At 41.1% G+C, this 23,786-nt stretch overlaps 2 long non-coding RNA genes across 2 annotated transcripts; one reads left to right on the forward strand and one right to left on the reverse strand.

Moving 5' to 3' along the window:
* Positions 1-818: 818 nt before the first annotated feature.
* On the forward strand, positions 819-8,141 carry LOC113948292. The gene is made up of 3 exons (XR_003528084.1): positions 819-934; positions 6,461-6,587; positions 7,775-8,141. It is a non-coding gene; the product is annotated as an uncharacterized LOC113948292 (long non-coding RNA).
* Positions 8,142-13,862: 5,721 nt separating this feature from the next.
* Positions 13,863-17,780, reverse strand: LOC113948657. Its single transcript, XR_003528202.1, has 3 exons — positions 17,562-17,780; positions 17,155-17,303; positions 13,863-13,979 (listed from the first exon to the last, which is right to left on the reverse strand). It is a non-coding gene; the product is annotated as an uncharacterized LOC113948657 (long non-coding RNA).
* Between the last annotated feature and the right edge of the window lie 6,006 nt (positions 17,781-23,786).

The following is a 23,786-nucleotide window of genomic DNA, read 5'->3' on the forward strand; positions in this document are numbered from 1 at the left end:
TGACAGTCTCAAATGTTGAGTTCAGAGAGCCTGTAGATAAGATTGATTTTCTCTTTGAAGTCAAGTATTTTAATTATCAAGTTAAAAATCTCTCTTTCTCTTCAAACACAGAATATTTCTGATGTGGGGTGGATTTTTGGTGTGCAGAGCTTTAAAAAAAACTGCCAGCTAGAGAAAACTGAGTGCATTGCTTGAGTTTAATTCATGGCAGTACATCCTTCAGATACTAAGATTGTAGATAAACAGACAAATTTTAGATAATTAGTTACAGTAAGCACGGAACATTCAGCAGAATGAAGATGATATTTCCAGGGGTCTCATATTTCACCATGTTGAAAAACACATTTAATATTTTCTGTAAAATAGAAAATGACTCCTTTTCTGTTTCTCTCCTGTTTGATTTGCTCTGGGTATCTTCGCCCGTTCCATTTTTTTTTTTCCCAGAGCCATCCTGTAATTCTAATGATTAAATGTGCAATTAAGGCTTAAGCACTATTAGCACGGGGGATTTTGAAATCAGGATGAGATGTAACATTGACATCAAATTTAAATGTCAGCACTACTGGCAGAGGAGTGTGACTTCCCTCTCCCACCGCAGCTCTGCCGCGCAAATTGCTCAGGGCTGTGAGGCAGGAGGAGGCATCAGGACTCAATGTCCCCAGCAGCACCATTTAGCCCTTTAATGCATTTCCCCATGGTGATTTTTGGAATTATGTGTGCACTGACAGCATACAAATGGCACAGTGCAAATTATATTATTTTAACTTGTTTATCAACTTGTCGTCACAGCCCCCTTTTTTTTTCTCCTTTCCAGTGCAGCGATGTAAATCTGACTCATGCAGAGGAAGTCACAAAGATGCCCCGGCCTGTCTGGATTTCCAGCAATATTATGATGAGGAATACATTCATTTGTCTGTAAGGAAAGGATTTAAAGGTTGTTGCATTCATTTGTTACCAGAGACTGAGCACTTAATCACACAGGCTCGGTTCAGCAAGAAAATTATCTCTTCTTCTCAAGTCCATTAACAGCACTTTTACAGAGTCCTGAAAAATATAAATATTGGAGGATATTAATGAAAATGACATCTGTACCTGATGTATTGGTGCCCAGAAATGTGATTAAGTGCCCTGTTAATTAACTTCTTTGCTATGATACTTGTAAAAGTATAGTAATTTTTTAAAGTTAGCTGAACTGCCTAGAAAAAGGCCACTGATCTGATCCGGGGGAACTATTGTCCCATCCATGACTTAATGATGAGTAATAGCCCCATATAATGCACCCTGGATATGTCACATTATAAAGCAAAATGCTGAATATTTTATCACTGCAGTTTTACCTCCATGAGTATCCTCCCGTTACTATTTTTCTGCCATGGAGGAAGAGGGATGGAGAAAATCCTCTATTTTCCTTTTAAAGACGGGAATTTGTGGTATAGAAAAATTAAAGATCACCAAAAACTGTACAAAAAACTCCCATTCAGCAGTGATGTTTTTCCTGAAATCAGGAGAGAGGGAGTGGAGCTGTTCTGAAATTCTGGCCCTCAAGAGCTTGGGTGGGGATGTTCAGAACCACCCTGGCATGGCAAGGACTGACCCCAAAACACTTGAGTAGGGCCAGTCCTTCTCACTAGAAGTTATGGAATCATAGAAGGGGTTTGGGTTGGAAGAGACCTTAAAGCTCATCCAGTCCCACTCCCTGCCATGGGCGGGGACACCTTCCACTAGCCCAGGTTGCTCCAAGCCCCGTCCAACCTGGCCTGGGACACTTCCAGGGATGGGGCAGCCACAGCTTCTCTGGCCAACCTGTGCCAGGGCCCCACCACCCTCACAGGGAAGAATTTCTTCCTAATCTCTAATCTAAATTTCCCCTCTTTCAGTTTGACCCCATTCCCCCTTGTCCTGTCACTGGCAGTTCCTGACAAACATTCCCTCTCCGACTTCTCTGTAACCTCTTCAGATACTGGAAAGTGCTCTGAACCTGCTCTTCTCCAGGCTGAACAGCCCCAACTCTCCCATCCTGTCTCCACAGGGGAGTTGCTGAGCAACTTTGTGACATCCTCTGGACTTGCTCCAACAGTTCTATGTCCTTCTGATGTTGGGGGCACCAGAACAATCACCTACATCTGTCTTCTGGCCTCGAAGGGACTTCTAATAACAAGAGGAAATCAAACAGCCCTGGAATAGTGTTTTCTTTATGAGATCTTTCACCATTAGCTCTTGACTGCAGAGGTTTCCAGTGAGTCAAGTGGAAGCTGAGTGAACCTGGGGTTTGGAGGGTGAGGTGCCCAGATGCTCCTCTTTGGCTGTGCCTCATCTGGCCCAAGCAGATTGCAGAGCTGAGGAGAAAAACCCTCTGACACACATCACTTTATGCAGCTGGTTATCATGCATAAATCATTCCAGTTATTCCACAAGTTTGTCTTCCCAACCCCTGTCCATGTTTGTTGGAATGCTGTCGATGGGATAATCTCAGTGAAGAGACACAGGGAGTTTTTCCTATATTACCATATTAAAAAAAGGCAAGGTCAGCACCTTTAGGAACAGCCCTTTGGGTAAAGAAAGTAGAGAGAACAACAGTTTGAGTTGTACCTTTTAGAACAGCAGCTCCTTCCCTTCCTTGTCTGGTGGCTGGGTTGGCTATTTAACTGTGAAATATTAATTCTTGTTAGCTTTAATTTTTTTTAATTTTTTTTTTTAGAAGCTTCCTTCATTGACAGAAGCACTCTAATAGCTGTAAAAAATTATCAGCCCAGCTTTGGAACATACTTCACAACCAAGGAGATATTAAATTCCCTCTAGTTCACTACATTTGCATTCTGCAGCTGTTAATGAGTTAATGATCTGTACAGTTTTAATGAACAGAACATAAATGAAGAGACAGGGAAGTGCACTAGAGTTCATGAAGCTGGTGAGTGAAGGCTTTAATTACACTCCCATCTTCAGGTCATTAGCTGCATAACTACCTGTGGACGAGCTGATAATTATTCTCTCGTGGCACTAATGAATTTTGTGTTTGGATTGGTAAAAATGTTGATCTCCTTGCTATGAACAATCAAACAGTGCCATGAGGTGGATCAAAAACTGCAGTCAACACCATACTCTGCGTGTTCTCCCTCACCCCTCACGCTGCTGCATGTTGGGTTTAATTAAAACTTTTCCAGCTGACTTCCAATTATTTTGCTGCAATTTGGACAGGAAATCTTTGTAGGGCCCTGCAAAAAGACAAGCTACAAGCATTTTATTTTTTCATAGAAGTTACTGAGTGTTCTGACAGAATTTATAGAGACCAAAACTGGTTACATTATCCTTGAACTCAGGGATACCCATTTTCCCCTTTAAAAATTTGGGACTATTTCATGTCCCTTTTTCTGTCCCCCTTAATGCTCCTTTTTTTTTTTTTTTTTGGAACATTGGTTCAAGGATTACCTAGAAACAAATTCTCTGCATCTTTGTGATACCAGTGAGTAACTCTCAGCTAACATTGCCACGTGCCAGAGGACAGAGCAGAAACAAGTTCCAGAGAAAAGGTTTTGAATTTATTAAAAAATGATTATGTGAAAAATTAAAAGACTTTATGTCTGTGTCATTGGCGTGTTTGATTGCTCTTGGAGTAAAGCCAGTTGATTGTACAGATATGTACAGCCTACAAAATAAAGCTATAACTGCAGCAGTGGGATGTGCAGCTGTTTTCTGAATCTGCCTACCACTGTCTAGGCAAGTTTAACCCTTTCTGATTCAAAATCTTGTGGGTCACTTGGAAATGAAAAGCCTTCAATCCAGAGAAGCTTAAAAAAGTATAGAAAATCACCCACTGAGATGAGAATATTACACTTGTAAAAACAAGTAGTTACCCCTGTGGTTGTTACCACATGCTGTGCAAGCTCAGATGCAGCCTTTTATTGCAGCTGGGTTTATTAACAAATAAAAATATTTTAGTGCAATAGGGTTTATTAACAAAAAAAAGCAGGGAACAGTGTGCATCTTAGGTTTTAATTAAAGGAGGAGTTAATTTTAGGATCCCTCCTGCCTGGGCTCTGCTCAGTCATACACTGTGAGTACACAGGTCTTGGGATGAGGAGAACTCTCAAATCTCAATCAGAAAAGATACAGAATGGCACAGTTCCAGCTCCAAAACACAAGTGTCTTCACATTACAGCTAAATAAAAAACTGATCCTCCTGGCCAGGGTGATCTTCTTCAAAACACAGTGTCCGTGCTGCATAATGAGCATAACTTGGAAACATTTGTTTTCATGAAAAAGAAATTATATGTTGCCCATGAAGTAGATTCACTCAGGATTGTTACTCGAGTAGTAACAGCCTATTAGTGAAAAAATGAAGTTGCACTTTCCTGTTATTCTGTGGGATTTTATACTGAATATGTACCATAGCTCGAGGTCTCTGTTGTACCCCTGACATGTCCCAGTGATTTTTTTAAATGGGTTATATAGGCAAGTGGTTCATCTGGGAGTTCAAGTGACAGATGTTTGCAACTGAGCTATTTCTCATCTAGTTAAGCCTCTAAAACACTAATAACCAGGTCCATCCAGAGGACCATGATGTGACTCACAGTATTCTAAGTAATGATCAGGAGTTCAATGCTCAGATCCATTTCTAGAGGCCAATAGAGCTGTAATTGTTTCAGGGCATTTTGAAATGCCAATGATGGTTTTCATTAATGCTGGAGAACGTTCCTGCACTGTAAAGGAAGACAAAAATGGTAAATAAGTATCCCTCAGGATTTCAAACACCAGTCCAGACACAGGTTCATTTGCCCAGCCAAATGATGTGTTGGGTACTTCTACAAGTGCCCCTCCAGCTGTTGGGGCTTTGTTTTCCATCACAATTCCTAATTTGTCCAATGCAACCAAAGCTTTCCTGATTTACTTAAGCTTCTTAGTACAGCAAGAACTGTGTAATGCATTCTATGAAACAAATCAGAAGTGTTTACTTACAAGAAATTGAAGTCAAAGTGTCACAGAATAGTAATTTATCACAGGTTTTCGGTTCAGTGGTTCAGAACACGAAGTATAAAAAATATTAAAGAGTTCATTGTATAATAAAACAGCCTTGAGGCAATGTAAAATTAAAGTAAAAAATTGGACTGTGCAGTAGGATCATCAGTTTGGGGAAGCTGATTTAATTTTATTACAAACAAAAGGCAATATCTAGATTTATCAGGGAGCAAGCATAAAATTTATCTGGACAAGTGGCTGCTTCAGCAGCTGTAAAATGCATTCTTGGCTCAGGGATAAGAACTGGAATGACAGCAATATTTGGGAAAAGCATGACCCAGGAAAACAACAAGCCATGTCACCACAAATGTGGTCACACTTAAATGCAGAGTTGGTCATCTTGGTCATCTTGGTCTTGCTTCTAATAGAGCTACAGGGCTAAGTATTTGCATGCACAAGTGTGGGTGATTTCTAAATATGTGAAGTTACACTGAAATCAAAGGGTATCAATCTCATTTTTACAGTTAATCGTCATCTTAGGTATTTTTATATGAAGAGTAATGGGATATTTTAAAATTATCCTTACAGTTTTTCAGAGTTGGTCATCTTGGTCCACTTCTTAAAAAAATAGAAAGAAGAATATCACATAGGTTATCTGAAGTTGTGCACTGGAAATAATCCACACAGTAAATCTCCAGTAGATTCAGTTGCATAATTTAATAGAGCAGATCAGCATTTCTGTAAAATCTCTACTAGAAGTCAAATAAAACATTCATGTTTTGGTCAGCACTAATTGTTAGATTTGACAGTTTAAGTCTATATGTTTTTAACTCCTTTTTGCCCAAGAGAGTACAAAGTTTTACACCACTGACTTATCCAGCAGGTGCCAGACTGGGATCAGGTCCTGTCACCTTTGATAATCAAATTAATATCACAGCACTCCAGGCCACTTCTTACAGGAATGGAGCCCAGTATTCTCAGTTACTTCAACATCTTTTCCCTTCTGGGAAAAGAAAACACTCTTCCAGGCAAACAGGAGTCAGAATTCCTCCATTTTGTCTGAAAAATTACAACACTGCTGAAATCAGAGCTTAGTTTTTCCTAGATCTGAAAAGCAACTCTTCTCGTACTTTCCTTCTCCTTCCTAACACCCTAAAAATGTAGTTTCCTTTTTCAGAGGCCTACAATGGTTTCTATTTGCTTTGTGATAACTTGAATCTGTTTGCAGTTCCAGTGTTTGAATCATTTTTAGGGAGCAGTTGTTCTCTGTGCAAGCACAAATGTTCTCCCGTGGGGCTGTTTTGCAAGCACAGCAGAATTCCCTCATGTTTTCTTTCACAGCAGCTTTGGTCTCAAGAGATTTGGTAAAAGTTCACTTTCATGAGTTATAATAAGTGATTTAAAAGAGGCAAAGTGACAGATAAACACTAAATATAAATAGTAAGTGTAAGCAGCCTTAGGGAAGATATTAAACATGTTCACCTTAATATTCTCATGTTTTTTATAGAACAGTCCAACCAAGGACTAGGAACCCCCCCCCCCCTTTGTCAAGACTTTGGGGACACTTTGGGGATAATCATCATGGGCTCTTCAATGTCCCTGTGACAGGAAGAACATCTGGTTCCTGCTCAGAGGTAAATTATAACATTATCAGCTTCAGCAGCATGTTGGGAGTTTTATAGATCCCATGTCAAAAGCCCATTTAGGGAAAAGTAAATTAAAGGATTATCTGATCTAGAATGCAGCTCTGCTTTGTAGATTAGTGTTTTGATTTAGCAGAATGCTGTGTGTGTGGGAAGTGTCACAACTCAGCTCTGGCTGCACTGAGCTGACACTGTTGGATCCTAATTCCATTTGCACTGTTAGTGCATCAACTGAAAGCAAATTAATTTTCTTTTGTTTACAGTCAAGGAACAAAAAAGTTCATTTACTTTGCTCAGGGTCACTCAAAGCAATGGAGAAGAACTCAAGTGTGGCAGTTCCCAAAACTGTGTGTACAATATCCCATCTTCTCTACCCCTGGATAATTTTGGAGAGGACGCTTGGCAAGTGTAACATATTTGAGTAGAATTTATTTTAGCTGTTCTGAAGAAGCTGTTCTAGTTTAAAATATACACAGGGCAATTTTTTTGAGAGGTTCCAAACCTGTTTAATCCATTTTTCTCTGCACTTTACATGTGTAATTGCACTTGCCTGCAAATAGCATTTGAGTGAATACACAGATCAAATAAGCTGACAGCTCACTTATACAAATCCTGTTTGCTTCTAATAGAGCTACAGGGCTAAGTATTTGCATGCACAAATGTGAGTAATTTCTAAATATGTGAAGTTACACTGAAATCAAAGGGTATCAATCTCATTTTTAGAGTTAATCATTATCTTAGGTATTTTTATATGGAGAGCAATGGGATATTTTAAAATTATCCTTACAGTTTTTCAAATATTTCAACCAAATAAAATAAATAGGCAGTGACCCAGGTCCTGTAATTAGTCTTCCACCTTCAAATCTCTGTTGGTGTATTGGGGATCATTTATGCAATGTAAGTGAAGTGTTTAAAAATCAGAGCCAGGTAAAATTCTCCAGGTCCCAACATGAAAGATAAAGTGACTGTCTCTAAATTCCATCTAACTTATACTGAGAGAATGACACGGATTCAAAGCACTGAATACTCATTCACCTAATTATTCAGAGGAATTGAGGTTAATGTTTAGTATATATTGAACATAAAACACAGGTGATGCTGTATTTTTAGGCTATATTTGTGGATTTGTATAGCCCATGAGCTGCCCTTGTATTTCTCTGTTTTTCTGCATTTTATAGATCTGTGCAAACCAAGGAGAAAGGGAACAGCCACAAGCTGATCCTGCCTGGAAAACACAACCCAGTGGGAAAGGGGGAATGAAAAGGCTGCTTGAAAAGCAAGCGAGCAGAAGTCTATTCTCTGATTCCCACTCTTCTGGTTCAAGATGAAATGGAGATGATGAAAATCAAGATGAAACTGTCTGAATGTTAAAGAGGTGCAGCTGCAGCCACAGATGTAGACTTTCCTACAGACCAGAGCAGAGCAAATGAGAAGGAAAGTGCATCTCCCCTCCCTCTCCCACAGCCTGCTCTGCCCAAGCTGCTGCTTTCCAGCCACAACCTGCAGCAGCAATAACTTTTATTGATATTTTTTTAGGGGAATTCCCCAGCCACCCCAAAGGATTTTCAGGAATAACTCTCCCCTGAACTCTGTTGCTGCTCTTTTTGACTCAGCCCAGCTGAGTATGTTATATTCCATATAATATACTCAGAACACATATTTGGAAAAAACTCCTTTAGACGAGGAAGTTTGGTGTGTTTGGATTTTCTGAAGGTATATGTGGTTACTCCAAGGAAAATATGAATACACAGCTAGAAAGTGAAATAGTTGCTTTCCAAACCTTCCGAACTGGAACATTCATTTTGATTTTTTCTAAAAAAAAAAAGCTCAGAACAGAAAACCACAGAAGGAAGATTTTTAAACAGGTTGCATTTTTAGTTAATCCTAAATTAAATAATCCCACCTGAGTTTGTTAAATAATCCTAGCTGAGTTCATTAAATAGTCCCAGCTGAGTGTATTCATCACCTGACCCCCATTCCCTTCATTTTTGTCCCTATAAATGGTGAGATCAGTGTAGGGCCAATTTGTGAGGGCTTAGGTGGGAATTTGCAGTGTGGAGGGTTAACTTGCTGTGAAGGGGAAAATAAAGTAATTCAAATTTTGTTGTTTTTAAGAGATGGAGAAGCCTTTTCAGTAGCTTTTGCTCGATTGAAGAGGTTTTATTTTCTGAGCTGTTCTTCAAGTGTAAAGATCTGTTCACTACTAAGTGTACGGACAGTTTTCTATTAAGCCCAAACCTAGCAATCTAAATAAGGATAATAAAGAGGCTGAAAAAAAGGTGGAGAGTGAGGTGCCAATGTCCCACAGCAGAGCCCCTGGAAGGACCTACATCTCCTTGGGTAAGTTATTTACTGAGTGCACTGAGCTTTGGAATTGCTTCCTGCTCCAGAGGGGAGACCTAATTCCTCACTCAGGCCTCCATTGCTGGTGACTTATGAAGCCACCTGTACCTCATGAATATAAATCCCATTCTCTCTGGTGTAGTTATGTATAGTTATATCATTAGGGGATGGCATATTCCATATACAGAGGAGGATAGAGGTCCTCTATTTAAAAACAGTTTTCCAGCAACACAAATGATCATGTGCTCACAGAGATAAATTACTTCATTTTACTCCTGCTGATGTGCAATATGTCAATTAAAATATTAACATGTTTTTAATTCAGCAGATTGATTCTTATTTTGCCTTTTTTTAAGTAATTTGTCTTTGTTTGCTGCCTGAAAGAAATGTGGGATATTTATTCCTCCCTTGAGGCAAAATGGTGTCCAGTCCATGAAATACTTGTTCCTATCCTCTGCTGTTTTGCCCCAAAACTAATAGTGCTGTCAGCTTTTCTTCCTTGGAGACAGGAAGCAGAGCAGAAAAAAGATGTTTTATATATTACATAATGTTATGGTTTCTGGAAAGTCCTATACCTGGTGTGTGCAGGCAATATGATGGTTTTGTTCCAGTTTTTCTTGCTGAGAGTCCATCAAAACTGGCCAGGGTACAATTGAGCTCTAACCATTGTGCCTGAGATGTGCCATCTTGTGAAAATAATGGGAAGGGCTGCTTTTATGCTGCCTTTTGTGTAAGAAAGAGGTTAATGATGTGAGAAGCTTTCAGGCACTGGAGCAGGAGGCAGGGAAACGAGATTCTCAACTGAAACTGCCTGGCTTGGGTCAAAGGGGGACCTTGCTCTGGACCTTGTAGTTTTGAAAAGCGAGAGGAGATGGAGCTTTATCACTTCCCGGGGCTTGAGAGAAAAGTCTGTCTCTGCTCTTGTCTGCAGGCCCTGGAAATGTCTGTGCAGCTCCCAGGGCTTTAAAGGTGTTTATCAGTGAGTCAGTGAGCCCAGCACTGGGCTGACATTTTCCAGGGCAGGTTTCTGAGCTGTGCAATGAGTTGGCACTGAAATAATTGGCCTATTTCTTCAAAAGTGACGAAGATCCCACTGACATCTTCATTACATCCTGAGACATTTAAGAAGATAACGCCAGGCACCCACATTTGAAAATCCTAGCCTTTTACCTCACCAGAGACTTTACCTCAGAAGGAATTTGTGAAGATTACCGTGCTCCTAATGCCTTTTGAAATCCCTGAGAGGTTTTGGGAGGGAGGTGTAAGAACAGCAGCAGTGTTCCAATGCAGCCTTCAGTGTCTCTGCTTACAGGGTCAAACCCCATTCTAGGGAGCCAGTAGCACCATAAACCAGAAGTTTGGGAGCTTAGAATGCAGGGGAGTAAGACAGTGTTATGTGCACAAACACCTGCAAGTTCTTTCATAAACTTCATAAGTGTTATAGCTGCAATACTGACAAAACTTCTCTGTAACTCTGATTTCAAAGGCATAGTTATTCCCTTTTTCCAAACCTAGAAGCTAATGGCAAGTGACTTGCTTCAAGGGTTTTAACTGGAAACAACAATGAAGCAAACAACAGATTATCCGCAGTTTTCCAGTCAGAGTTCTTTATGTAGGTAGGATTTTATTCCATGCCATTGAAGTCAAACATTTCTTCTTTCCATTGCTTGATGTGCTGCTTTTGGCTGGGATGGAGTTGATTTTCTTCATAGTAGCTGATGTGGGGTTGTGTTTTGGATATTTGCTGGAACCCCTGGGATAACCCAGGGATGGTTTTGTTCTTGCTGAGCAGGGTTTGCACAGTTAAGGCCTTTTCTACTCCTTGCCCACCTTGCCAACGAGAGGTTGAGGGAGCACAAGGAGTTTGGAGGGGGCACATCTGGGACAGCTGATCCCAGCTGAGCCAGGGGATATCCCAAACCATACAGCATCGTGCTCAGCATGCAAAGCTGGGGGGAAAAGGAGGAAGGGGGGATGTGTAGAGTGATGGTGTTTGCTTTTCCCAGGTCACCATTATGTGTGTCTGTCCTGGGGATGCTGAACCCCTGCCTGCCTATGGAAAGTGAGGAAGGAATTCCTTGTTTGCTTTGCTTGTGGCTTTTGTGTTACCTGTTAAACTGCTTTTATCTGAATCCTTGAGTTTTCTCCCTCTTACTCCTCTGATTCCCCCATCCCACCGGGCAGAGTGAGTGAGTGGCTGGTGGGGCTGAGTCCCTGCCTGGGGTTAAATGTGACATTTGGTTTCCACAGCCAATTTAAAAACTTCAGAATTTGCATTCCCTAAATTGCAGAATTTTCTTTCTGAGGACAAGCAGAGAAGGAAGTCTCTTGTTTATCATCAGTTCCATTAGTATTTATCTTCAAATAACATAATTAAACTGATGAACAGCTCTGCCTATTGCTTGTCTTACAAGGAAATCACTTTCAGACACTTGAAAAACTAAACACAGAGATTACTCAACTGACTAACAATTTTGAACTGAACTATCCTTCACTTTTAAAGGCAATTATGAAGGCTCTTGACATATGTAATATTCTAGCTGTAATCTGATTAGTAGAAGCAGCAGTGGTAGGACAAGTTGCAGTCTGGATGAATTTACTGCCAAGGCTAAACTACTTTTCAGCAATATTCATTTTTCAAGGAACAGATGGTTTAATTCTCTGAACCAGGTGCTGATAAATAAATGGAAAATCAGAGGTGAGGATTGAAATAACTGTTATACACCCTTCAGAGTTCAGCAGGTTTTAAAGGGATGCAGGCATTCCAGCTCCAAGGCATGGAGTTTTAGGTTCTTCAGGCTGGAGTACTCCCACAGCTTCAAGTGATGTCATATTATGAAGTCTGTAAAATGACCACTTCTTTGAAACTAGGTGAAGGAAGCAATGAAAATACTCAGTTTAAACACTTCGGAACTTGGGTTTGCAGCAAAAACTTGAGGCTTAGAAGGTGTATTAAATAATCTATTAAATTGTTTGTAGCTTTGTAAAAATGGGAAGATTGTAGCCAACCAGCAGCCAGGTTTTGGACAAAAGTGTCTGTCATTGAAGTGATTCAGTTGCAACTTTAGCTGCAATATTTGTTGTGATCATACTGTTAGGTGGAACCTTTTTAAGCAATCTGGGATGGACAGGGCAATGGCATGGCAGCTGAACACTGAATAAACCATGAACCTCGAGACCTTGAGTTGATGAATCCAACTTCAGTGACTCCAACAACCTCACCAACCTGCTCTGCTGTGACTGCACAGGACCCAAGGCTTAGCTGTGAAGTGACACAGTTTGGCAATTTCTAAACAGAGTCTTATTTTCTTTGATCAGGCAAATAAAAACATCCTGCAATGAATTCCAGCTGCATCTGCTCACCAGTTGTGTTCACTGAAAGCTCCCTAGGAAGGCCACACAAAGCTCATGGTGGTGTACAATTGATGCCCTGCTCCTAGAGAACAGTAGATGCTACCAGAGGTTTATTTGAACGAGGCTTGAGGATGGGAAGGGAGCTACAAGAAAGATGGAGAGACTATTTACAAGGGCCTGGAGTGACAGGACAGAGAGTAGGGTTAGATGGGATATTAGGAAGAAATTGTTCCCTGTGAGGGTGGGGAGGCCCTGGCACAGGTTGCCCAGAGAAGCTGTGGCTGCCCCATCCCTGGAAGTGTCCAAGGTTGGACAGGGCTTGGAGCAACCTGGGCTAGCGGAAGGTGTCCCTGCAAATGGCAGGGAGTGGAACAAGATGATCTTTAAGGTCCCTTCCAACCCAAACCATTCCATGAATCTATGATAATGAGACTGGGATTATTTAGCTGTCAATAGTTCTGTTAAGGGAGACAAACTCCTTCAAAGGAAGAGTTAATAATGCTGTGCTTTCTCCAGTGTCATTAATTGAATCCCCCTGTATCCCACCACTTGGATGGCACAGCTCATTACTTGTGGAGTAGGGCAGGGACACACCCAAGGTTTAATGGGATCAGGGGAGCTGTGCTGAGAGAAGATTTCAGCTGAATTACACAACAAAGGCTATTTGATTCATTATTCTCAATTTAGGGCTCTCATAGCTGGATGCCTGTTATAAAAAGAGAAGGAAATTGGGAAGGGCAAGATTGGCTCAAAATGAGTCCTGCAGTCGATTAAATTGGGACTTTCTCTGCTTGGCTTTCCTCAAATGCAGTTTCAAAGCTCTGTGGAGGGGTTGGCAGCATTTCCTTCCCTTCTTCCCCAGAACTAGAAAGAAAAATGGTCTTTAAATTGAGTAAAGCCTAATTGCCATGAGGCAGAGGAACAGAAGCCCTGGCAGTAATTTTCCCTCACCTGAGGAGTGCAGGTAGGAGTGAGTTCTGTGGGAAAGGCACAGGCACTTCATTAGGAGGGAAGTTCCTGCTGGGTCCAACTGCACGTGTTCGTTCCTTCCCTGACTCATTTTCTCGCTGTTATTATGAGCAGGGTTTCGTTTCTCCTCTCAGTTTTGGCAGATTTACACACAGACCTGGGCTGGGGGTGATTTACCTCTTACAGAACTGCCTTTGACCTTCTCCATGTGCAGAGAGGTGGGGAGGGTTTGGATGGGAACAAGGATGGCACAGCTGGAACACGGACTAGTACTGAGCCCTTGGGTGTCACCTCACTGGAGTATTTTGGCCTCTTATCTCCCTGGAAAATAGATCAGTGGAGGTTTTATCCCATAAATTGAAGAATACACAAGCCCTGACTGAAGCTCTGGTTTTTATCCATCATAAATTTTCCAACAGAAAACTTGTGTTGTCAGAATTGAAGTATTTCACGGGGTCTGTTAATTCTGGCATCAATGTTTTTGATAGGAATTTATGAAAACACACCATTTAGGCTTCTTTATTTAGTTCTGATAATCTTTAATTTCTTATTTTGTTTAGTTTCAGATTTTAAATGTAATTATGCAAGAATTACAATAGTTATTGTAATGAATGGGATGTGTCATAATTAATTTTGAACTTTAATATTCTAAACATTCCCTTCATGACACAATATGGAATTTGTAGTCTGTGAAGAACATCTAATGTTCACTTTGTTCTGAAACAGAATGAAAATAAATGTCAAAAAACACAGTGCTCCATGGAATGTATGGCTGATTTTTCTCAACAGATGTAATAGATAATATTTCAAAGTGACTTAACTTTGAAAAACAGCTTCAGTTTGCCTTCAAAGCATTCAAAACAATCAGTCATGGATTTTTCTTATTCATATGCAGGCTTTTGGGTTTTTAGGTTTATTTTCCTGTGGTTTAGGATTTTCAGAAGCTAAAACAAATCTAGACAAGGAACTTCAGATGATGATAAGTAAACCTTGCATAATGAGGAAAATAAGACTGCAGGAAAGATTCTGAAGTAATCTAGACTTTAAATTTGATTATAGGGCTGAAGCAGTGTGTGTGAAAGGGGCAGGAAAAGGTGCATTTTAGCCAGTCTGGATTTGCAAATTCATGTAGACACATTTCAGTTCCTGTGGCCACCAGGATAGAAACTTTTCCCCAGTTATGCTGATATTTGGATATTTATCCACTTAAGTTCTACTTATAAACATCCTGTGGGTTCTGAAACACACAAGAATAACCCTAGAAATTAAGAAATGGAATATTTTGAAACGTTTTCCTTTTTGCAAGTAGAGTAAACTACTGTTGCTCAAGGGTGTATCAGGAATGAAGCTGGGAAGCTGAGTATGAGAAGGGGACAGATGGATTGACAGAAGGACTAACACAAAAAAGTTTATTTTCTTTTGGCTGAGTATTTGCTTGGCAGCAAGTGTTTGATTATTATTCCAGTGAAACACAGGCTTTTTCCTCTTCAATGTCACTACAGAATGTCTTGGCCTATTTTAAAGCTATTTTCTTGAGTATTTGTTTTGCAAATTCTTTTCCATACCTGTGTGTGTTAATGTTTTTTCACCATTTGGTTCCACACTGGGAAAGAGAGGGGAATTATAACTAAATGTTTGGACCACACTCTTCAGGACAGGGTGGGATTGTTGGGGTGTCTGTGCAGGACCAGGAGTTGGCCTGGATGGTCCTTGTGGGTCCCTTCCAGCTCAGGATATTCTATGATTCTATCATTCTATCTCAGCCTGTTGGTGAATCCCTCTTGACTTTGTGGTTCAGGCAAAATCCTACAACACTTGTATGGAAATTATTCAGAGGGGTCACCTAAAGGTGGCCCACTGTGTTGCTGTGAGAAGGTGCAATTTCCAGCCTGAGTGACACCCTTAGTTTGAAAAAATCATTTGCAATCCCAGAGATCCTGTTGAGTTGTGTCACTGGTGTTTGGAATTCAGGCTGGCCCTCACTACCAATGCTTGAAAAGGCAGAGTTAAATACTTTGGCCCTATCCCCAAAGGGCAGAACAGGGCAGCATTTGCCAGTCACCCATAGCTTAAGGACTAACAGATCCTAATAAAGGAGGTGAGGGGAGAGAAAGGCCTGTTTGTGAAGCTGAGTGAGGATCACTGCAGAGGAGGTACCCCTGTCTCCAACTAGCTAATTTTTCACTTTGGTGTTTTTTTTCCCTTTGGTGATATCTGCAAATCCTGGGAGGCAGCTCTGAAATGTGCTGTGGTTTGATCCCATTGTGAGTTTGGAGTAGCAGTTTTGATAGCATTTCCCTAGATTTAGCATGGAGCAAATGCAAGCTGTAATATTTTATTAAGCTATTCCAACTTCTCCGACTTGCCCTGCGTGTTAGGTTGTTTATAAAATGCTGTGTGTTTAGCAAAAAAATTGGATTAACAGAATGCCACATTCATTTTTCTCTAACTTTTAGGTCAAATTTAATCAGCTTACAAGTTAAAGAATGCTTTCTGCCATAGCAGTAAACACAGCTGGGATCGAAAAGTCAGGCTGTTGGGGGGAGAAAAAAGGCTCCTCTAGTTACATTGTCAGCTAAATTCTTCTTTCAGGCTCTTTAGAACTGTCTGTGATACCTGGATGAAAGAGGCAACTTTTTAACTTCAGAAGGCCGGGTTGCCCTGAGCCCCAGAACAGCTCATGTGGCTCCTGTCATCCATTGCTCCTTAAAAAAATCCCAGCTCTGCAAGTCCTAAAGGAAAAATGCATTTCCTTAGTGAAGCCCAAATATATGAATCAAAAATAGAGAGGAAACAGATTTACTGTGTAAGGTGCTGTGGTTTCCGTCATGGTCCAGTTTTCTAACAATATCAAACCTGTCTGCAATATTGCACAAGGTAATATCCCTTAGAAAGGCAGGGGAAGGTTGGTTGTTTATCATCAGTTGATCAAATTCCTCGCTCCTGGTGTTCACAGGCCTCATCTGGACTGGAAAACAACAGGACAGGGAAAAGATGGTGTTGATGTTCTCTGAGAAAATGTTTTTGGATTGGTTATAACAGTCCCAATATTAGGGGTGAGACTTCTATCACTTCTCTGCACTGAATGTGATAAGGGGCCCTGGAATCACATCTGTGTCAGATACAGGCTGGATATTGGCCTTATCTGTCACAAACCTGGGGTGTCACTGAGGAATGTGGCAACTGGGAGCTGAAGAGTAAGGCAGAAGTTTGCTTTTGCTTTGGGTTGAGGAGAATTTGTGCACTTCTCCAGTGCATCGTGCACATGGGAGCTTTCCTACTTATTATTCCATAATTATTCCATAAATAGAGAATTATTAAGGCTGGAAAAGACCTCTAAGATCATCAAGTCCAACCTGTGACCAAACACCACATCAACTAAACCAGAGCACTGAGTGCCACATCCAGTTGTTAATATTATATCAATGTATGTATAAATATCAATGCATGACAAGAGCCACACGAGCTACTCTGGGACTCAGAAAACCTGGCTTTCTAAAAGTACAAATTTGCCTCTTTTATTCAAGTATCACAAATAGGGAAAGAAAAGACATTTCTGTCAAATCCTGACAAGGCAAATGGAGTGATACAGTGCAGTGTCTTTCATAGATATTCCTTAATTCTGACAATTTCAATGTAGATTTGGTGGAGGGATTTATTTTCCTCTTAAAGCTGGTTGCACTTTGCAAGAAGATACATGATACTAAGATAATATGCTTTTTCCCAAATGTCCCATCGTGCTTTTAGCCATTTGCATTTCTGATAGCTTAATGTAGCCTATTTGCTTCTGAAATGACTGTTTCAGATGACTTTCATTAAAATCGTTCAATACAACTACAATTTGTTTTTATCTAATTAAATATTCTTTCAGTTGTCCCTTGAAAGAATTTACCTCATTATCTCATGGCTCTGATGATCCAGCCATAAGGAATTTTTGCACTCCTTTAACCTCTGACTTTGATGCAACAAAACAGCTGTGGAGGGCTCCAATTTTGGCATAAACTGTGCCAGAGTTTATGAAACATCAGGGAATTTCTCGACCTGCAGAAGAAATGGAAAGACATTTTTGGTTTGAGCACATCTACATCTCCAGTTTGGATCTTGGCTTCTTGGGAGGCAGGGAATGCACATGTGAAATGCAGGACACTTGTTGGCCTGTTTCTATATTCATGTGGCCAGAAAGCTGAGGAAGCAACGTATTTGAATACAAAATAGTAGGAAATGAAAAGGCAGTGCCAGAAGGTGTGAAGTAAACAGCCTTGGCACATTCTCACCACCCAGCAAATTATGAGGTCTCACCTCTCCACCTTCAGTTCTAAGAAATTGTGAAGTTGCTTAAAAATTCAACTCCCCCTTTGCCACCACGAGGAGCCAGCCTGTGAATAACCAGCTCTGCACTTCTCTGTAGTTACTCTTTTGGCAGAGTTGCTCCTTCACTAAAAAATGAAGGTCCACTTCATCCCATGGGCTGCCAGTAACCCAAGCAGGGAGACAGTTCCTTTTGGGAAGCTTATCCAAAAGAACCAAACACAATGTTATTTACAGTCTCAGGAATTGCCTCTGAAGGACTTTGTACTGAGCAAAGACCAAGAGCAGATCAAACCCCACCTCCTTTAAAAATGAGGCTGATTTTCAGGCTGAGCAGCAGCGTGGAAATGAGACTGGAGCAGAATTCCTCCTGTTCATGCTTGTGTTCAGTCTGGGAACAGCAGGAACTTTCACCTTCTCTGGCAGTTGGCTGCTGCACAGTTGGATTTCGTCCATGAGTTTGTCAGGTTTGTGGGAAATCTGCTTGGAATCACACTCCCCCTTTTTGGTGCAGGGAACTAAAGGACCTCTCTGGCTCATGCTCATTCTCTGTAATGTCCAAAGCCACACAGAACTGTTGGTTCTGAAATGATGCTGGTCTAGAGCATTCCCTGATGCTCCTCAGTGCCAGACCTTCAGCCCCTAAATCATTCCAAGGGACACCACTGAGCTTCCCATGACTTACAAGAGCCTTCCCCATCTATTCACCATTCTTGTCCCTCCAATGCCAACACTTTTATTGCTGGTTTTGCCATTTTATTATTGAAGGTTCCCTCAAAAACTTAAATTTTGATTTCTTTAGTCAGAATCTCACCTAGGCTATGTTACAGTGCAAAGCAAAATTTTATGCTGGAGTTTTTTCAAACGCTCATAAATGCTTTTATAGTTTTTTAAGAAAACATAGCTTAACTAGAAGAAAGGAAACAGGTACATAAAGCATTACTGTGTTAATTACTACTGAAATATTGCAGGTAGCATGGTGAACACAAGTCTTGTGGAATAGGTTCACCAAAATTTGTGAGTTTCTGTATTTTTCCCAACTTCTGTCACTGGTCTAAATGAATCAAACCCAGAGTATAATTTTCTGATCAAAATATTTTTTTCTACAATTGTTTGTAAAGTAGTAAATTGTACAGTGTGTTCTGAATATTAGAAAGCACTTCCACTCTTGGTCAGAAGCCAGTAATAAAAAAAATTATAATAAGCTAATTTCAATTCCAAATGAACTCATTCCTATGCTGGCTGCTGAAAATGCATGAGCCAGGCATTGTACCAGCAGAAGCAACTTGGATTCCACCTTCTTCTGCCTGTCTGCCCACAGAAAACCTCCACACTGAAATATTTCAAACCAAACAGGTTTTAGAATAAAATTAACACCTGTTCCGGTGTTGGCCCGTGGCATTCTCTGGCCTGTTGTCTGAACTCTTAATTCATCCAGAGGGCTGCAAAAAAGGTGCTAGGAAACTAATGTTCCATACCAGAGTCTGGGATGGGGGGATTCACATGTTCTGCCTCTTAGAAAAACCACAAAATGCCCCCCTGCTCTTCTCATAAAATTACCAAAATTAGGCTAAAAATACTGACACTGCTTCTGCTCCCATATTCCCAAACCGTTTTGATGAATTTTTTTTTTCTATCTGTATTTAGTGCTGCAACTTTGACTTTAAATGCCTTGAATTCTTATAAGAGGGATTTTATCTGATTTTTTTTTAGTTTTAGGAGTCTTGTGGAAATTAAAACACAAATCTACTAAAATATATGGCCACAGAATCTATTAAATCTCCGTAAGGTTGTTCTCTACGGGAGGAAAAGTAATTGGAGCTTGTTGAATTGGGATGTAATTACAACCAATAATCAAATAGAAAATATTCTGGTGGAAGGTGTCCCTACCCAAGGCAGGAGGTTGGAATGAGATGATCTTTAAAGTCCCTTCTAATCCAAACCATTTTATGATTTTTCTAAGCTAAAATCTCTATTCCAGATGTCTCATCTCTACTCCAGATGTCTCCTCCTACTCCCTTCACCCTCAGTATTCTCCACTGCCCCCACCTATCTACCTTTCCCACTTAATTGTGGATGCTTTTAAATAAATCCTAAATAGTTAACTTTCCCACACTGTTTGAAAACCCAATTCACTATTCCCAACAGCCTCAGGTCTTTCATGCTAAAAGCGGGATAAAACTGAGGATTATTTGCGAAGCCAGTAATTGGAAATCTGATTTGGTGTCAGCAGCCTCAGTTTACTCTGCTCAAGAAGAGGAAAACATTGACCTTTCTACCTGTCACCACGAAGTGAGTCACTGCTGACAAATGTTTGAGGCTGATGTGCACCACTTGCAAGATAAATCAGTGTTGCAAATCACCCTGCTTTATTTTTGTCTGAGTACTTCGGATGGGCCCGGGGAAGTGCCTCAGGCTCCTCCTGTCTCATCCAATTATTCACCAGCACCAGGCACGTTGTCTCAAAATAATTTACTGAGCATTCCTTGCTCTTGAGGTGAACTGAGATCCGTGGCCATGAGCTCTGCCTTCTCCCAGGAACAGGGGCTGAAGTGCTAACGGGGCACTGGGGAATCTGCTGAGAGACAGCAGGAAAGCCCTCCCTGGTGGGTGGTGAAGTGGGCACAGGTTCCATCCATGTTGTCCCTGTAGCTCAGGAGTTCCCACTCAACCTTTCCCGGGAGTGGCAGAGGGTGAGGAAGCTGAAGGCTGTGCTGGCTGTCTGTGGTTGCTGTTGTCCCTCACTGGAGAACAGGGACCCTTTTTAAGAAGGGACGATCAAATTGTCTGGCTACTTCTGCCAGGATAAAGCTGGGTGAAAATTTGGGCAAAACCAGCAGAGAGAACAATTCCCATTAGTAGCACATGCCTGGGGCAATCCAAAACATCCAGAGGATGATGAAGTCACGCTCTGCACCATCTGATCCAAGCAGAACATCCTGATATGTTTGGAGCAAGAACCTGGCTCTCAAAATGTGAACTTAAAACATGTCAATATTCTGGTGAACTCACTTTCCCTTTCACCAAATCTCTGGTGGAAGTGTGGCTGGACAATGTGCTGAGGCTTAAAAATTCTTATTCTAGCTAAGGTGAAAGATTCTTTGCTTAATTTCTTCGAATTCAGCTTACTTGCAAAGTATTTGGTGTGATATTAAGTTTGGCTTGAAACTGGTGGTATGGTAATGGTCTTAATTTTATCTCCCAGCTTGAAGACTGCCTTGTAAACATTAGCTGACAGGCATATCTTTCATCTCACTGACAGTAAACTTATTTGTCAAAAATCCCAATTAATATTCAGAGAGGGAGAAGAAAAGTAATGCAATTCAAATTAGGCTAAAGCAGTTGAGTTAGGATTTGGAAGTTCTCCCTCTGAATATCTTAGTTGGCTCTTTAAGGTTTTATTCTGCACATGTGATGTCCAGCTGCAGTGAAATGGTGCCTGTTTGACTAGAGGCCTTGACTTTGTGCCTCTAGAAAGAAGTGGCCAGTTCAGGGGGTTTATTTTCAGTGTCCTTGTTCATGCCCCTGCCTTGCCACTCAATGGCTCTGCCTTAGGCCATGAGGCTCCTTGTTTCCTCGTGAGTGTCATTCACTGCTGAATTCATAATTTCTGCGTTTCCCTCCATGGAAATATTGTTTATTTCCACACATTCTATGAGCTGAAGAGATTTGATAGTCTCTTATTTACATTTCAGAAGACACAAAGTCAAATGCAGCACTGTCTACGCACTTTAAAGAGGGTTTTCAATGTTTCAAGTTGCTTCTTTGCTAAATTGTTTGTGGTTTAAATTCAGAAATTGCAGTGGGCCAAGTGCTGTTCCTACAATAAATTTTCTGGTCTTGTAAAGCAACTGAGAGCAGAGTTTGATCTGATTTCCCTGTTGTTAATCACCATAATGGTAAACAAACCCTAATGTTGTGAATGCATTAAATGAAAAACAGCATTGCAAAGTAAAGTGGAGGGTGGATGCATTTACTCATTATATACTGAATAACCCAAGCAGTTAATGCCTTTGCTGGCTAATTGCTTTGATTTCTATTTTAGACCAGGAGAAGTCATATTTGAATACAAATTGGGGTGCCATGTTAATCATGTATCTTTTTTTTTTTTTAATGACTAATTAACTTCCTTTTGCATTTAAACCACAAAAGCCAATTGAATTTCAGGCTCACAAGCACTGGGGGACCACATTTAAAATTCCAGCAAGGGATCCCAGGTGATCTGAAATGCATTATTGGCTGTTACACCATCATTTCAGATCACTACAAGAGCGAAGTGGTGCTGCAAAGATTATTTGTTGTGCAGTCACTTTGAGAGCTCTCTGCTGTTTGCAGAGCAAACTGATGAAATACGGACATGTTTATGAAATATTGTTCATCAGAGATCATTTCGAGCACTCCAGTAAAATGTTTCTGTTTGCTACAGTAATTGTTCTTTTACAATAACAGTGGGGGTTGTAAAAGAATACTTTTGTCATTGAAGATTGATTTTAAAATTGGAGGGGTTTTCTTTTCTTTTTTTTCCTCTGTAAATCCCAAAATCACAGAATCATTTATGTTGGAAAAGCCCTCGCAGCCCATGGAGTCCAACCTGTGCCTGATCCCCACCTTGTCACCCAGCCCAGAGCACTGAGTGCCACGTCCAGTCCTTCCTTGGACACCTCCAGGGACGGGGACTCCAAACCTCCCTGGGCAGCCCCTTCCAATGCCTGACCAGCCTCTCCATGGAGAAATTCTTCCTGATGTCCAACCTGATCCTCCCCTGGGACAACTTGAGGCCATTGCCTCTTGTCCTGTCCCTTGTTCCCTCCACCTGGCTCCCTTCTCCTGTCAGGGAGTTGCAGAGCCAGAAGGTCCCCCCTGAACCTCCTTTTCTCCAGGCTGAGCCCCCCCAGCTCCCTCAGCTGTTCTTGGTTCTCCAGACCATTCCCAGCTCCATTCCCTTCCCTGGACACACTCCAGCCCCTAAATGTCTTTCCTGCCTTGAGGGGCCCAAAACTGGACACAGCACTGGAGGTGTGATCCCACCAGTGCCCAGCCCAATCCCTGGTCCTGCTGGACACACTATTCTTGATACAAATCCTTTTTAGGCTCATGGCATCCTGGCTTGTCCAGGAAGTTAAGTTAATCTACTGCAGATGGTTCAGCCTGAGGGGAACTATGTATTTTTAACAAATTGTAATTGCAACACACATCTCCATGACAGAGAGCTCTTGCACAGTTCATTGCCTCAACACACTTTCTTATTTAATATTTTGATAAGTATCTTTTGCAGCTCTAAGTGATAACACTGAAAATCCTTCCAAACAGGGTAGCAGCAAATGTTCCCTCACATGTGATGCCTGACCTGGTCACTCGTGAGTTCTACTGACTGAATGGGGAGTTTTGGCATGAGAGGGTCTTATTCTTATCTGGGCTGTGTGTTTGCATATTTTTAAAACCCAGAACACAGCCCAGTGAGGTGTGTTCTGAGCTGCCACTTTTACTTTTTCTCTCTCTCCTTGGGAAATGGGGAGTATGGGGGGAAAAAGCAACTTCTTTTGTTCTGTTTAGTTCAGCACTAGCTAAATTCTAACCCAATTCATGCCAGGTATTTCCAGAGAACCTGGATCTGCCAGCCTGCCTTGGTGTGCAGATGTTAATGTGACTTCATGCCAACTTCCTGAAATATTTTCTTTCTCGAACTGGGTTACTAAGACAACAGCTCCACTCGATTCTTTGAAGCAAATTCATTATTTGAATGAACATAGCAAGTCCTTCTGCCACTCCTTGCATTTCTGCAGTCATTTTTAGCTCTCACATTGCCTCAGGGTAGTTGCAGGGTGCTGACTTGTTAATTATACAGACTCCCTATTCTCTGAAACTCCTCAGGATGTGATGGCAGATGCTGCTGTACCAGTTCTTCTTAGGAACTGGTACAGGATGCTGGTGTGACAACCACATGATGATCATCTTTGGCCCATCAGGCAAGTGCTGGGTTTCTGGTCCATATTCATGAACATATCCATCAAAGGAAGGTGGCAGTGGATTGTGATTTCACACCATTGTGTTCCAGTTCCCTGCAGCACCATCCTTGTAACCTGCCCTGGACTGAGAATCAGTGGGATGAGAAGGAATAGATTTCACTTAAGAAAAATTTCTTTAAGTGCCCTAAAAAATATACATTAGTGGTCCTTAAAGAACATAGCTCAGACACAGCATTACAGAAATGGAGCT

Source organism: Corapipo altera, unplaced genomic scaffold, assembly GCF_003945725.1.
Source record: "Corapipo altera isolate COAL_440 unplaced genomic scaffold, ASM394572v1 64, whole genome shotgun sequence".
NCBI classification, from domain to species: Eukaryota; Metazoa; Chordata; class Aves; order Passeriformes; family Pipridae; genus Corapipo; species Corapipo altera.